This window comes from Rattus norvegicus, chromosome 3 (assembly GCF_036323735.1).
Source record: "Rattus norvegicus strain BN/NHsdMcwi chromosome 3, GRCr8, whole genome shotgun sequence".
Classification (NCBI taxonomy): Eukaryota; Metazoa; Chordata; class Mammalia; order Rodentia; family Muridae; genus Rattus; species Rattus norvegicus.
In genome coordinates, this window is record NC_086021.1 from 26,014,080 (window position 1) to 26,026,144 (window position 12,065).

Genomic DNA, 12,065 nt, shown 5'->3' on the forward strand with positions numbered 1-12,065 from the left:
GGTTAGTCCAATTTTCATAGCTTTCATTGACACATTTATTTTACCCTTCCTGATTTTTGCAGCCTCTATGCACAATGTAATTTTAGATGAACATTTAGGGCCTTTGCCAGATTTAAGGGAAAGTTTGATCATGAAGGTGAGGGCATTGTCAAATCTCAGAGGTAGAGGCAACCCATATACAGAATTTTTTGTCTTCTGATAACAGCAGAGAGTATGGGTCTCTTGTTCGACAAGAACTGCCATCCATTTGCCTCCTGTTTCTTTTTGTCACTTGGTTTCTTCCTGTGTTCTTTCTGTCAAGGTAAGGAGTCCCCTCTCTCTAAAGAGGGCCTATGGACACTGGCATTGGCAAATGCATGTCAACTGTTTGCAGTATGCATGTCTTTGCCCTTCTCCCAGCAAAATGAATGGGATAAATCCAGAAGGTCAGCCCTTTGTGTTGAAGTCCATTGGCTGAGGGACTGGGCCTGTAACATCCTGGGTAGGTGACCACTGCAACCTAGTATACCTGATTTCATGTTGAACAAAGCTGCTCCATATAAAACCTCTTCATGCCTGTAGGAAGTGCAGAGTGCAGCTGCAGTGGAGCCCAGAGTGGAAGCCAGAGGCTTCCAGCCAGCCCCAGAGCAGAGCAGGATGCAGCAGCCACAACTCCAGAGGTAGCAGCAATCAGGCCTGGGTTCCTGCTTAAGACGGGAGATGAAGCTGATCACATCCACCTTCTACCACAGCTATGGTTGTTTCTGTATAATCAGACCCTGCCTGCAGAATCTGAGCTTTGAGCTCCTGTTGATCAGAACTGGAGGAGCCAGAGCCTGGGCAGTTCCTGGAGTACATTTCCCCTTATGAGGGTTGTTATGGGGCCTCTCCACATCCACGGCTATGTCCCTCCTCTGTTCGGGGGAGTCTGATGACCTGAACTTGGCTGCTGTCTTGGAGTGGCTCCTTTGGGTTATCATCTGGTCGTGGGCTGGGTGGGCTGACAGCTATTTTATTAAGTCAGATATGGGTCTGGCCCAGAAGACGTGCCTCATAATGGGTTATTTCAATGTTATGCATCCACTTACTGCAGTTCCCCTCAGGAGGTCCATTACAATGATGGAGATGTAAGTTAATAACAGTTCCTGGCACAAAGTCAATGTATTTATTAGTACAGTTGTAGCAGCAACTGATCACAAAAAAGCAGGCCAAACAAGATCAAGTCTTTTGGATAGATAGGCCACTAGCCTCCTCCAGGGTCACAGTGCCTGAGACATCCCTCATAGCCATCCCAATCCACAAAACTCCTTCTGGGCCTGTGTCCACCACCCACAATACTACTCAGGAGCCCCTACTGCTACCATCACCATAGCAACAGTAGCACCGACTTGCACCCACAGTTGCTGCCAGAAGAGGGGTGCAGCATGGATGGGCCAGCATGACCTATGAGCCTATGGGAAGTTGTGTATCATCCCAGGGGCAGCAGTAGCTGTTGTCCCAGGCGGGCTCACTTCCCTTCTCTTTTAGATCTTTGACTCCAATCAATAGAAGTGACAGAAATATACAGAGAGATAAATACATAGAGAAAATTATCAGGGTCCCAACCATACATTCATGCACCTGAAGAGACCATATGGACCCCAGTCATAGATCCTGACCACCTGCAACTCATTGGCATCCTAAACAGAAGGTGCCTTAACCAAACTTAACTCTAGAGGTGACAAACCAGGCAACTTTCAATTTTGATCCATTTTTGGGCTGGAGGTGTCAGATTCTTTAAAAGCATTGGCCATCAAAGAGATTTCATGAGGAACATCTCAGGTTGTACAACTCTCAGAGTTCTTGACCATTACATTCTTTCCATCTCCAGGAAACTCCAAGACCACCAGTGTTTCAAGGTCTGGACCCGAGATGGAGGTGTGTTACTGGGAGTGGATTTTGAGGTTTCAAAGGCCCCCACCATTCCCAGTTAGCATTTGTTTTCTTCTACTTCTTCATCAACGTCGGAGCTCTCGGCTGTCCATGCCACATGTTCTTGCTCTAAAACTCTGAAATTGCAAGTCCCCAATTAAATATGTTGTTCTATATGTCGCCTGGGTCACCTGTTTAGTCCTTCTTAGTTCTAGCATTCTGTTAATAGAAATAACAACAAAAATCAAGCTTTCTGATTTTGTAGATTCTTTGCCAGGGCATGGTAAGATCTACCTACCTTCATTGTGATGATTTTCAAGACTATACTGATTTCTAAATCTTGCTTTTCTCAAAGACTGGAATGGTCCCCTTGTCAATAACAGATCGGGCCTGCTGATTCTTTTTACTAAGTCAGGTAATAGTCAAGGGCAGGAAAAGGAAGCTCCAAACACCCAACTGCAATTTGCTGTGAACTTAGCTCTGCTGCACATGGAGGCCATTCTGGGAAGAGAAAGCCATCCATTCCAGGCAGTCCAATGAGAGGAAGTGATTGGCTTCATCCAGAGAATAGGTTGAGTAGAGTTAAAATTTGCATTTCTGATAATTCCCAAGGAAGTGAAGTTACTGGTACTTGTCCAGGTTACAGTTTCAGAAGTGTTGGTCTAGCATGCCTGACTGGTAAGTGAGGAGGTTGTGCAGGTTTTGATATTTATGGAATTTCTACTTTCCAGAACTTCTAGGAATACATGGCAAGTAGGCTTCAGTCTAAATGAATAACTTGTCTTCACAGTTTGCATGGTGGGTAATGTTTGTTGATCATCAACTTGACAGCACCTGGAATCTCCCTGGAGACACACCTCTAGGCACCCAAGTGGATGATCATTTGATTATTAGCTCTACTATATAAGGCATTGCTAGATTTAGGTTAGCCTCTGGACATGCCTGTGCAGAACTATTTTGATTAGACTAATTGAAGTGGGAAGACCCACCCTCCATGGTTGACTGGGATAGTGGACTGGATATGGTCGATGAAGTGATTTGAATACCAGCATCTCCCTCTGATCTCTGCTTGCAGTCAGTACAAGAGCTCTCAACCTCCTGCTGTCTTGACTTTCCACTATGGTGCATCTTGCAACTATAAAACAAAGTAAACTTCTCTCCCTTAACTGTTGCTTTTGTACACATATTTAATCAGAGCAACAGAGAAGTGACAAAGCGTAGAGGGCCGCTTTAACATTCACCACCACAAGATGGCGGTGGCTTCCACTACGCCCCACGTGGAAGGCCAGGATAGCTCCCGCCATTACAAGATGGCGCTGGCCTCCGCCGCGCCAGCCGACTTCCTTTCAGGAAGTTAACTGTGTGCGCATGTGCAATAGTGCCTTTGTGCCAGGTCTTTGCCCACTCCGGGGCGTGCCTAATGAGATCATGGGTAAGCGACCAATCAGGTGTGGATGCGCCGTGCTAGGGTGTATGTAAGCCGCGCCATGCGGGCGCGCGGGGCTCTCCTTATGATTTCAATAGAAGTTTTGCTGCCGCAAGGATTCGTATGTCCCCGCGTGTTTTCTTGCTGGCGAGGTCGCATGTGGGACAACAAAGCCAATCAACTTTCACTTAAGCTCCTGAAAATCCACAGGAATCTCAGCCAGGAGTCATAACGTATTCTCCAGGAAAACTGGAAATTCAGGAGGAAGAGACACTCTTTCACAGTGCTTCTCCATTCACAAGCATTTTATGGGAACACAGACACTCAAGAGACAGAAAGTGGTCAACTGCAATGGAACTGAAAGGACACAAACCCCAATCACATGGTGGATCCCATGAGTCACATGGTGGATTCCATGAGTCAGAGGGCAGATCCCATTTGCTCTGCTTCCTAAGCCACCGTGTACTTACCTCCTTTTTCCCTGCTACCTGACTCCAACCTCATCTTGCCTGAATCTTTCTGCCATGTGTCATGGTATTACTACTTTGATTTCCCATGATTCTGTGCTTTTCCCTTTGTATTCTGATGGCCATGGTGCCTGTTCAAAAAACACCATGCTGTGATGGATTTACTCCTGGTAATACCCTATAGCCACAAAGTTGAATTCAATCATTAACCTTAGTGGTTTGAATTCTGCTGTGCCTAACACTAGTTTTTGTTCACATTTAGAGGACAGAACCTTTGACTCCTTTTTATCTTTGAGGGGAGTCTTTCGACTAGGCTTCTCTGCCCCTGCACATAGAGTCTCTATGTCCCCTTTCAAGTACATAAATCATAAAATACCCCTCCCTCTGATTCGGTTGGTTTCATAGCATGAAAAACCAGGGCCAGGCTCTTTACAGATTCATTGCTTCCTTACCTTGTCCAGTACAAAGACTGCAGCACTGTATCAGGTGTGACACATACTCTCATGCTCTCTGGTGCCCCTGCCCTCCCCGGTCAGAGTCCACATCCCTGGGTGAGCCCCCAACTCCATCCTATCCCTAGCCTGAGCCTGAGTCCTAGCCTGAGCCCAAGCCCATGCCTTAGCCTGAGCCTGAGAGCGAGCCCATGCCTTAGCCTGAGCCCAAGCCCTAGCTGTGACCCAAGCAAGAACCCAAGCCCCAGCTTGAGCCCTAGCCCAAGACCTAGCCCTAGACTTGGCCGTAGAACTAACCCTAGTCTGAGCACGAGCCCGGGCTCCAGAACTGGTCCGAGTCGGAGACCAAGCCCTATCCTGAGCCAGAGCACAAACCCTAGCCCTATCCCTGGCCCAAGACCTCGCCCAAGCCTGAACCCTAGCCCTAGCCTGAGCGTGAGCCCCAGTCTGAGCCTGAGCCCGAGTTTGAGCCCGAGCCCGTGCCCTAGCCATAGAGTCAACTAAAATACCATTTTATTAGTCTGGGCTCTTAGTGTGCAGCACATCTATCTAGGCTCTTATGACTCTTAGAGTCTCTAGGGAGAAGTAGTGTGTAATTCTTATAGGAGGACTGCATTTATGTTTCTAGTCCTTTTCCCCTTCCAGGTTTTATTACACTTTATTTGTTCGCCATGCTTACTGGGTTAGGTAATATATGCCCAGGAGTATTCTTTTTCAACTCCAGGCAATTTCATACTCTGTTTGCTCCTTTCACTTTGATAAGTCTCTTATTTAAGTTAAGGACATTTTCTTCTGTATGTTTGTTGAGAATATTTTTTCTTTGTTTTGTTTTTTGGGTTTTTTGCTTTTTACCCGAGTTTCTTTTCCTCCTTCTTATATACTTTATTGTCTTTATCATTTTATTATTATATTTGTTATTTTGTAGAAAAGCCCTATCTATTTCTTGGATGTTTTCTTACAGGATTGACTTTCTTTATTTTTCCTTCCTTCCTTCCTTCCTTCCTTCCTTCCTTCCTTCCTTCCTTCCTTCCTTCCCTCTTTCTTTCTTTCTTTTTCCTTTTTTTTCGGAGCGGGGGACTGAACCCAGGGCCTTGCATTTGCTAGGCAAAGGCTCTACCACTGAGCTAAATCCCCAACCCCCTCTTTCTTTCTTTCTTTCTTTCTTTCTTTCTTTCTTTCTTTCTTTCTTTCTTTCTTTCTTTCCATTTCCTTTCTTCCTTTCCCCCTCCACTCTTTTCCTCCTTTTGGATTTAACATATTCCTTTATCTATATATCCATTCCTCCTATCATCTCTTCAATGCCTAAGATTCTCTATTCTATCTGTTGTAGTCTGTTATTAAAATCTGCCTCTGAGAGACTATTTGAGTTCCTACATTTTACTCATCCACATCTCTCTGTTTAGGTTTTCTTTATTCGTTTCCTTCCACAGTTAGGGTTTTCACAGATTTCTTTATTTTTCTCTTTAAAGACCTCTATCATATGTGCAAATGCTGTTTTACCCTCTTTTTTATTCTCGTTCTTCAGTCATGTTGACATATTCAGGGCCTTCTGTGATAGTGTTGATGGTCTCTAATAGACATTTTAATGCCCTGGCTGTTACTGGTTGTGTTTTTATACTAGTCTGTAGGTATCTGGGATTGGGAAGATTGTAATTCTAGGTGCTGGAGGCTGGTTTTGTGTGATAGATAGTATTTGATCTCAACCATGAATTTCTACCCATCCTTTGACCAATTAGTTTCTGGATAAAAGATGCATACAAGCTTTATATTTATGATAATCCTTAATTAGCACATGAACTGTGCAGATAGCTATCCTGTACACTATTATGTATATTTCTCAGCCAATAATTTCATTACATAATTTGCCATGGTTTTGTCTGGACTGCTTTTAACCCCAATTAGCCAATTCACATGGCCATTATCTAAAGATTCTTACCTCATGGTGGCTTCTCCTCTGCTCTGTTTACCTTCTTCTATCTGCCCCTGTCATGGTCTCCTCCCACCCCCAAGCTGGGAACACCAGGGAACACGGATCTCAATTCTGCACAGCTTTTGAGTGTAGGCATTTTTATTTACAATTCAGAAATAACTTGGGGGTGAGTTCACTTAAGAGTATGGATTAGTGTTTTCTTTCTTTTGTTTTGTTGTTGTTGTTTTTCATTTGTCTTTGTCTGTCTGTTTGGTTGGTTAGTTGGTTTTTGAGACAGTGTTTCTCTATTAGTATTTTCAAAAGCCAATTTTTTCATTAAGATATCTGGGGTCAGAGAAAGGATCACCCATTTCCTGAAATCTTGTGTATGGTAATCAAGAAATTCTACTAAAACTTCTGAAGGGCCCTGTTACCCTTCAGCCCCAGGGTTATAGGTACCTCTGGATATTCTCTAATTTACTTTATTGATCAGGATGGTCTTAAACTCAGAGATCTGCCTGCCTTTGTCTCCCGAATGGTGGAATTAGAGGCGTGTGCGAGCATGCCAGGCTAGTGCCCTGAATAATTGCAAGAACTGAGTAGTCTCTCCCTGCTAAGAAAGATTTTGATATGCATGCTGTGCAGACATTTTCAGGGAGTCATGAAATCAGTATATCTTGCTGACTCATGCCTGCTGAGGCCTGCCTGGCTCTGCCAGGTAGTCCCAAAGCTGTTTACTATCTAGAGTCTACCGAACTGGATCGCTGATGTATCTGTGAAGGGTTTGTGAGTAGATCAAGCTGCTGCTGCTGACCTGCCAATTTTCCATCTGAAAAAACAGATGGGAGTTGCTCTAAAGAACCATTTCTAAACAAGTCCACTCCCCCATATCCTTTCTTTCCCACTACCTCTGGTAAAAATGGCTAAAAGGAAAGTTAAAATATGTAAGAACCATCATTAAAAATAGGTTTTAAAAAGTTGCAGTTATATTCCTGCGTTTTAGTTCCTGAGAAACATCCCTGGCTCTTCTGCAACTTGGTGTGTAGACCAGGGTAGGTTAAAACTTACAGAAATATGTCTGTCTTTGCCTCCTGAGTGCTGGGATTAAAGGCATGTACCACCACCCCATCCAGTCAACAGCTCTTGGAAAGTTTCACTCACACATGTCATGGTGCTGTTTCTACCACATGAGTCACTAAGAGATAATGACACTCTTACCTTCCCACTCGAGTGGTTCTGTTCAGTACCTCTATTCCAACACACATGATCCAAATTATTCTTCTGCCCCTAATGTTGTTTTACTTTTCTTCTGTTGCCATTTGGAAGTTACTGTTGGAATTAAAAGCTTTAAAAGTCAATAAATAAATCGCAAAAGTTAAAACATGCACATGAACGATAATCAATACTTTACATAGCACAATGGTCAAGATATTTCTAAATTTAGAAAAATATGAGGGACATCTATCATGTTAAAGAAACATAAGAGTTATCTCTGGTACCTCTTCAGTTACCTACTCTAATAGGAACTAAGGTTGAAAGCACCATTAGGAAATCCGTACTTTCCTGACAAAGACCAGTTTTGGCATCCATCTGGTGTGCAAACTGAGGCAGGCAGCCACTGGGGGTCAGTGCTTAGAGCTTCTGATGGTTGGATCCAGATACCTAAAGATGCTGCTGCCAAAGGAAGCCAGAAATCAGAGAAGTTACTCAGCAGACCTTTTTATGAGGGAACAACGCTTAAATTACTGGGGCTGGAACTCCCTGAGTGTACTGGAAAAACTATGAACTTTTTCTAATTCCTTGGGGCCAGGAAGAAAGAGAAGGAAAGAGAGAAAATTCTCTCTCTCTCTCTCTCTCTCTACACACACACAAACACACACACATACAAACACAAATACACACACGAACACACAGAGGCAGGAACACACGCACTGAGTGGATGAAACAAAAGACAAAGTCCAATAATTTCATATACACAAATATATGCATACAAACACACAGACGTATATGCATAGAGACCTATAGACAGACATATGTACATTCACACATAGATTAGTTAATGCAGACCTCCAGCAAGCAGGCTTCAAATATTTCATACCTGGATGCATAAGTACACACAATAGGTGGCCTGAGAAAGCAACACACACCCAGAAAGGCAACAACCTTTGCACATATACCTACCTACATACATACATGTTGATGGGTGAAAGGAACAATATTCCAAACTACCATAGACACAAACATTGCACATACACATATGTGGTGAATGAGGGTGGAAGCTCCAACCCTCATTCATGCAAACTCTGCACATATACATATATACATACATACATACATGCATACATGCATACATGCATACATGCATACATGCATACATGCATACATGCATACATGCATACATGCATGCATACAAGCACACACAATTGATAGATAAAAGAACAATGCTCTAACCATCACACACACACAACCTTTACACATATTCACACATACCCCATTGTTTATGTTAGAAGAAATAATGCTGCAGCCCACCACACATGAACCCCAACAGAGACACATAGCTGGTGGATGCTCCAATCCCCACAATTTATTCTTCATTTCATCCAATATATATCCCAGCAAAATCTTTCATGCAGTATTAAATTACAGTGTGTTTCTGTTTTAGTTTTATTGTAGAGAATGGTTAGTGAATGATGTGTTTTTCAATACCTTATAAGAAATAACATTACAAGTACAGGTAAAGAACAAAAATTAGTACCAAAAACCCATGAACCTTCATAACAAAGCAACTTATCATAGATTAACAAAACGTAAGCAAGCAAGATAGTTTTCTCAGCAAGTTTCTCTTACTGGCAGGCAGCAATTAGCAATTACAAAGAAATGAGTAATTATTTTCTTATTTTTCTTAAAAGTAATCTTTTAAGAATCTTAAAAGAATCACACTAAACTTTTATATAAAAATCAGTCATATCTTCCTTAAGTCCTCAGAATGCATATTGACTTATCAGAAATTCGTAGTAAGTCTTATCAGGATGCTGAGGGGAAAGTGGATGTAAGAAATCAATTATCACCAGTCCAGCCTGAGTGAGAGTCATGTCAGCTACTAGTGCCATTGTACTTATTTCCTGATCATAAAGATCCTAACTTAACCCACACGAGTGTGCCTTTCTGAACTTCAAATTATTTCCTAAGATTTTCTACATCATAGCCAATAGTAGAAAATATCTCAGCCTAGCTTCACTAACAACTTTTATTCCCAATATTTTGTAAGGGTGGAGGTCATTGCTGACAATCTAAGTATCTAAGTTCTTCACAGGTCCAAAGGCTTTTCCTCCTATTGATGCTGGACAGTGCCATCCTCTGCCACATATGTGACTAGAGTCATGGGTCCCTCCTTATGTACTCATTGGTTGGGGGTTTAGTGCCTGGGAGGTCTAGTGGGGTTCAATTGGTTTATATTGTTGTTCTACCTATGGTGTTGCAAACCTTTTCTGCTCTTTCAGTCTTTTCTCTATCCTCTCCATTGGGGTCCCCTTGTTCAGTCCAATGGTTATCTGTAACCATCCTAATCTGTATAGTAGGGCTCTGGCAGAGCTTCTCAGGAGACACCCTTTATCTGGCTCCTGTCAACAAGCACTCTTGGCATCAGCAATAGTGACTGGTTTGGTTGCTGTTTATGGAATAGATCCCGAGGTGGGCCAGTCTCTGGATGACTTTTTCTTCAGTCTATGCTCCATTCTTTGTCCCTGTATTTCCTCCCATGAGTATTTTGTTCTCCCTTCTAAGAAGAAATGACACATCCACATTTTGGTCGTCCTTCTTCTTGGGCTTTCGGTCTGAATGCTCTCTGAGTCCAGGGAAACCAAGGATGGGGATTGGAGCTAACTTCAAAGAGTTCTCTATTCTAGGTTTAGAGTGCCTCTTGCCCCTTACCACCACCCTAGACACTTATCTCATCCCCTGACTCACATGATAATGACTGGGAAACCAAGTGGACAGGTGCTTGAGAACAGCTATCTCAATTCCTGAAAGATCACCCTGTGGCATCTCTCCTTGGGTGCTGATAACAGGGTCCAGGGATTTTGGCCTCAGCCCAAAAGTAACGGAAACTAAAAAAGAACAACCAGGGAAAGGGTAGGAAGGAGAGCCTGGTGCACGCGCAGAGGCCTGCAAGGACCTGTCCTACCCAGTCTTTGTGCCCTTCCCCTTTTCAGCTTGTCAGCGGGGTTGCCAATGTCCAAGTGACCTAGCCAGGTACCTCTTTTTTTTTCTTAAATTTCTTTTTTTTTTTTTTTTACTTTACATTTCAAGTGCTAGCCCCTTTCCTGGTTTCCCCTCCATACACCCCCTATCCCATCTTTCCTCCCCCTGCTTCTTTGAGGGTGTCCCCCAACCATCCACTCACCACTTTCTCCCTCCCCGCCCTGATATTCCCCTGCACTGGCAGGACCTAGGGCTTCTCCCATTCGTGCTCAAAAAGGCTATCCTCTCCTACATATGCAGCTGAAGCCATGGGTCTGTCCATGGATACTTTTTGGATGGTGGTTTAGGCCCTGGGAGATCTGGTTGGTTGGTATTGTTGTTCTTATGGGGTTGCAAACCCCTTGAGCTCCTTGAGTCCTTTCTCTAAATCCTCCAATGGGGACCCCATTCTCTGTTCAAGTTCGCAGCCTCTGTTATTTGTCATGCTGTGGAAGAGTCTTTCAGGAGACAGCTATATCAGGCTCCTATCTGCTTGCCCTTCTTGGCATCAGCAATATTGTCTGGCCTTGGTAGCTGTATATGGGCTGAATCCCCAGGTGGGACAGTCTCTGGATGGTCTTTCCTTCAGTCTTTGCTCTCAACTTTGCCTCTGTATTTCTTGCTGTGAGTATTTTTGTTCCTCCTTCTAAGAAGGACTGAAGCATCCACACTTTAGTCATTCTTCTTCTCGAGCGTCATGTGTTCTGTGGATTCAATTCTGGGTAATCCAAGCTTTTGGACTAAACTCTTAAGGGCTCTCTCTCTCTCTCCTCAGATTTACCCTCAGTCTGTGTCATCGCTGGGTTGTCCCACTTCAATTGTAGCTGCTCTTCTGCACATATTGGAAACTAGTGCTTATTCCTTGTGAAGATGAATTTCTTTCTTTTTGTGTGTGGTGGGGTCTGTGCTTATGTGTAAGGAACTGCTGACTGGCTATGCACATGAATGGATAGCTAGTGTCCATAGACTGCAGCCTGCTCCATCTTCCCCACCCTTGCCTGAGGAAGCTTGCTAGGGATCCTGGCTTCTGAGGGAACACGTCTTTCCCCTCCATTCACTCTACACTATTTTTTGTTCTTTCAATTTTTTTTTTAGTGAAGCTGAAAGTGCAGTTCAGTAATAGATTCCTACCTATGTAATAGATTCCTAATGCTGTAGGAGTCTGCAGAGTTAGAACTTGTTTATTCTTGGCAGGAAGGCTGCTCCTGTGGCCTGGGAAAGAGCAAGGCCTTTCTAAAAGAATACAATGTAACATTCTTTTGGAAGTTACTCAGGACATGCTTAGCTACTGCAAAAACACCCTAGAAAAACTGATAGGTGTAAATGTAAAGTGGATCTAAAACTTCATAATGAAAATTTCCTTAATTTTACCAGAGTTTGGGGTTAAAGGACAAAATTAAACATAGGGAAAATACACTAGAGTGCTGGGAGCTCTGCAGCAGCCTGGGAGGGAAATAGAAAGGAGGGGCCACAGGGGGTGGGGTTCCGGTATAGGTGTGAGGCCATGTGCTTTCCCATTGCTTACCCGCCATTGTTCACCCCACTGCTCACTTTGGACAGACTTCCAAAGAGGTGACACAGGTCAAAAAGAGTCACATTAACCAAGACAAGTAAGTGTCCCTACAACAATACAGAAAAAATAATTCAAAGAAGGCATTCTTAACTCTCATTCTTAACTCTTG

General features: G+C 43.4%; 1 pseudogene across 1 annotated transcript in view; it reads left to right on the forward strand.

Annotated features, from left to right (window-relative positions):
• The window catches only part of LOC691665 (similar to GTPase activating protein testicular GAP1), a 168,971-nt pseudogene that overhangs the window by 71,828 nt on the left and 85,078 nt on the right, over positions 1-12,065 (forward strand). Inside the window, exon 9 of the transcript XR_010064786.1 lies at positions 1,850-1,896. The product of XR_010064786.1 is annotated as a similar to GTPase activating protein testicular GAP1 (transcript). The remainder of the gene's footprint in view (positions 1-1,849; positions 1,897-12,065) is intronic.